This window comes from Rhincodon typus, chromosome 1, assembly GCF_021869965.1.
Source record: "Rhincodon typus isolate 14 chromosome 1, sRhiTyp1.1, whole genome shotgun sequence".
Lineage (NCBI taxonomy): Eukaryota > Metazoa > Chordata > Chondrichthyes > Orectolobiformes > Rhincodontidae > Rhincodon > Rhincodon typus.
Window position 1 is genome coordinate 58,638,049 of NC_063332.1, and position 4,825 is coordinate 58,642,873.

Sequence of the window (4,825 nt, forward strand, 5' to 3'; positions counted from 1 at the left end):
CCCTGTATCATTCTCTTTCTTGTCTTTCTCTTTTCCTTTCCTGAATGTGAAAAGCTCTTTCCATTTCCTTTTTCATTTCTTTGAAATTCTTTTTTACTCTTTGAAGTTAATTGTCTGTCTTGTTTAAGTTGCACCATTTTTTTTGTTCAGGGGATGCTACATCTACAACTGGATTCTTGTTAATTCAGTTGAATCCAACTGAATTGATTTGTTTCACTTTCAATTTGGAATGCTGCACTATTTTCGCTTTTATTTCTTCTATGTCAGCTCCTGCTTTTAATTCCAACTTTAATTTTCTGCCAATGCTAATATCCTAGTCTTGGTTTTGCAATCCAATCAGGGTTAGAACTTCTGTCTCCAGAAGTGCTTTAGCAATTGTCAAAGCCATCTAACTTTAATAATGCACAAGAAACCTGTTATATTTACTTACCTAATTGCAATTAAGCAACTTCCAAATAAATGTTGTCCACAGTAGACACTTTGCACCCCACTAGAAACTGGAGCCCCCAGTTTTCTTATGACTGAGATGGGAGGAGTGCAGTGCTGTTCTTGAGTCCCACTAGTCCACAAGTCACACTATATATTTGAATATTTTGCAAATACATGGTAAGTCGATTGTATATTTTTCCTACATTAGAGTTAGAATAAAAAGATCCATTAACTAAACTTCTTCAATATACCCAATTCTTGATTTCTTGTGAAACCAAATTCTATGGAAGTTTAAACTGGTTAACATAGTTTGCAGTATGAAAATGTAAATGTTTACCCTTATAAATAATCCTAAACATGTGAACAAACACAGAGTGTGTATCTACATAAAAGGAAAAAAAGAACATAGATTTATGTTTGCACAGATTTTAAAAAAACACACTTTTGGTCAATATTTCTGAATTCTTGAAGACAAAAGGGGTAAGATTTTGAGATGCTGAAATGGCTGACAGTCTGACATTCTGGTGTTCAAAGACTGATGTCACTGACCATATCTATTTGTCTTTCCGGACCTCTGTAGATCCTGGCGGAAATAGCAACAAATTCTTTCTGAGGCTTCTCATGCAAAAGCGGCTGGACTGAGACCTCAGGTATCATAATGGACCCATAATGGACCCATGACAAGGGTCCTTTTTCAGTAATAGAACTGAAGTGGAAACTTTTCTTTCATGTGGCTTTGCCCCAACTATTGCAAACAACATCCAAAACAAACTGGAACCTAACTATTTTAAACCCAAACAATGGTCCCCAGTAAATAAGTCATCGCAAGATATGCGCCCACCAAGAAATGCATTGATTTTAACAAAACATACAGTGTTGTTTAATTCACTTCTTTGAAAGAATCCAGGTATCTACAATTCTTCAAACAGAGATCCATGAAAATGATTAATTATGAAGCCTTCTTAACAAATATCTATTCAGTCAGGGATCAGTTAGCTCAGCTGGCTGAATGCCTAGTTTGTGATGCAGAGTGATACCAATTATGTGGGTTCAATATCCGTACCGACTGAGGTTACCATGAAGGATTCTCCTTCTCAACCTCCTCCTGCCTGAGGCATCGTTACCCTGCACCAGTTGTCTCTCTCTACTGGGAGAACAGCCCCATAGTCTGGTAAGACTATGGCGACCTTACTTTTTCAGTTATGTCAAGTGCTTAAATCACTATTGTCTCCTCACCTCTCTATGTTTGTATCTTCTTCAGCTCTACAACCCCATGGAATCTCTGTGTTTCTCCAATTCTGACTTTTTCACATCCACAATTTTCTGCCCTATCACGGAACACTGTGGTTTCACCAGTCATGGTCCGAAACTCGGGAATTTCCTGTCTTAAAGCTCACTGCCTTTATATGTTTCTGCTGTTTCAGGCGACTGGGCGTTTGATCATCTGCCTTAACAGTTTACTTATCTATGATTCAGTGTTAGACTCGGTCAGATTTTGACCATGCTTTTTAGCCTGTTTTTACTACATTAAATATGTTTATGAATACCACTTTTGTTCCATGCTAAAATAAAAAAAAAAGCTGGAGAGACAAAGCAATTCTATAACCAATAAGTCAGACCAAAGTGTTTGGACACTACCATGTTCAGGCAAGATTTATGGTGTAAACCCACTTGACCAGTGGGAGAAAGCAGCTTCATGAACATTCCCATTTTAGCCAACATGTAGTCCAGCATATGTTTACAAGAGACCAGGCTGAAACATTTGTAAGTGTCTTAAATGTTGATTGGATAATAATCCTCCGCAATTTCCTTCAGAAGTCCCCATTATACATCCCAGTGTACAAACAATTTGATCCACTCCATGTGACACTAAGAAACTGTGGAGTGTGTGCTGTGCATGATGATAATCAACATTTTGTTGAAAACATGACCGCCAGAACTAGCTGAATTGGCATCTGCCTGACTCTGTGAAAGATTACCCATCTAGGCTCTAGACACAAAAAAGGCAAAATAATCTAACCTAATCATTGGCCTGATTTAGAAAGTAATAATGGTGTGAACTTTTAAGTTATCAGAAATTTGAGAATGCGCCAGATTGCATAGGTGTTTAGAAGCTTATTTTTGTCCAGAAACTCAGAACTGTATACATAGCAATAAAAGGGCCATGAATTAGTTGTAGAAACTGTTCCAATGATTTAAAATTGCAAAGACAGTTTGCTTCCTAAACAACAGTTTTCCACTTGTCTACTTCAGTATTTGTTTGATATTATTGCTTCAGTAATTAGAATTAACAAGACATTGTGGATATTAGGCTTTTGGGTTATTTGCTTTTTCACTTAGAATAGTTTTGCTTTAAAGACTGCTCTTGTAGGTCTGAAATGTTAACCCCACCTTCCAGCTTTAGAAATGTTGCCCAGCATGCTGAGTGTTTCAAGCAATTTCCAGTTTTATTTTAAAGTGGAAATTGGCAATCATCCTACTGACTGATCTTTTCGCATACAGTTGTTGATATTATGGGAGAGACTAGACTAATGAGTTCTGAAGAAGAGCCATACTGGACACAAAATGTTGGCTCTGTTTCTCTCTCCAGTGTTTTTGTTCTAAAAATGTTGGTTCTCCTATTTAAGATGGAGCTGAGTACTGATTTTTCTGAGGGTTGTAAGCCTGAAATTCTCTTTCTAAAGAGCATGGAAGCAGAGAGTGAATTCTTTTTAAGGCTGGGTTAGATTCTGTAGTGATAGGTGTTGAAGGATGTAATGGGTAGGCAGAAAAGTGGACTTGAGGAAATAGATCAGCCATAATTTGCTAAATAATAGCAAGCCTGTGGTCCAGATTACCAATCATTTTCTAAATTACAGATGCAAGCAAGGAATATCTTGTCATGGACATCTCAGCGAATTCCAGCAGTTTTTCTTGTAGATGGTGCATATAGCTACTGAGCTGGTGGTGAACAGAGTGATTGCTTAAGATGGAGATAGTGTGGTAATCATGGGGACTGCTTTTTCTTCTGTTGTGTTGAACTCCTTGACTGAATTTAATCAAGTAAATGGGTGCCTGCTAGATTGTGGACAGGCTTTAGAGAGTCAGGAGGTAAGTAGTCAGTCACCATGCAATACAATATCTGCACTTATAATGGCAGTATTTATATTAGCTAGTCCAGATCACTTTCTGATTAATAGTGTGATAATGGCACGTTCTTAGGGGCCTATGGTACAGGAAAAGGCCCTTTAGCCCATCGAGTCTGCACTGGTCAAAACAACCACCTAACTATTTTAATCCCATTTTCTAACACTTGGCTCATGGCCTGTATACCTCAATGATATAATGCCATTGAATGCCAAACTGACCCATTTCTCTTATTGGAGATGGCCATTGTCTGGCACTTGTTTGGAATGAATATTAGCTGCCACTCATCAGCCAAAACTTGAATGATATTGAGGTAGTGCTGGATGTGTTTATGGTTGCTTTGTTATCTGAAAAGTGGCAAGTGGAATTGAGCACACTGCATTCTTCAAATATCACCCTGTCATAGGAAACACATAGTTAAACTGGAAAGTGTGCAAAGAAGATTTACAAGGAAGTTGCCAGAGCTAATAGTCCTGAGTTATAGGGAGGGGTTGTCCAGGATAGGACTTTATTCCTTGGAACGTAGGACAATATAAGGTGACCTTATTGAGGTGTATTAAATAATGAGGGGCATAGATAGGATGAATGCATGTAGTCTTTTTCGCAGAGATGGGGAATTGAAAACCAGAGGGCGTAGGTTTAAGGTGAGAGGGGAAAGATTTAAAAAGGACCAGAGGGGCAACTTCTTCATGCAGAGAGTGTGTATATGGAATGGACTGCCAGAGAAAGTGGTTGAGGCAGGTATAATAGCAACACTTGAAAGAAACATTTAGATAGGCACATGGATGAGAAGGGTTTAGAGGGATATGGACCAAATGCAGGCAGTTCAAACTTGCTGAGTGGGCACCATGGTCAGCATGGACCAGTTTGGGCCAAAGGGCTTGTTTCCATTCTGTATTACTCTATGACTTTAGGACTGTATCACCACATCCAAGATGAGAGAAGGTCATCATTGATGGTGAAAATAGGCCCATGACACTACCTTAAGAAATTCCTGGGCTGAGAAAATTTTTCTCACACCATTACCATTGTCCTTTATACCAGGTTTTTAAAATATTTGTTCACAGGATGTGGACATAACTGGCTATGCCAGCATTTATTGCCCATTTCGTGAGAAGGTGGTCATGAGCTGCGTGTCTTGAGACTTAGATGATTGATCTCAGAGAACCACAGCATCTTCCTTTGGACTTGGTATGACTCCAACCAGTGGAGAATTTTGCTCTGGTTCTCATTGACTCCAATTTTACTTCGGCTTTGTCACACCTGGCCA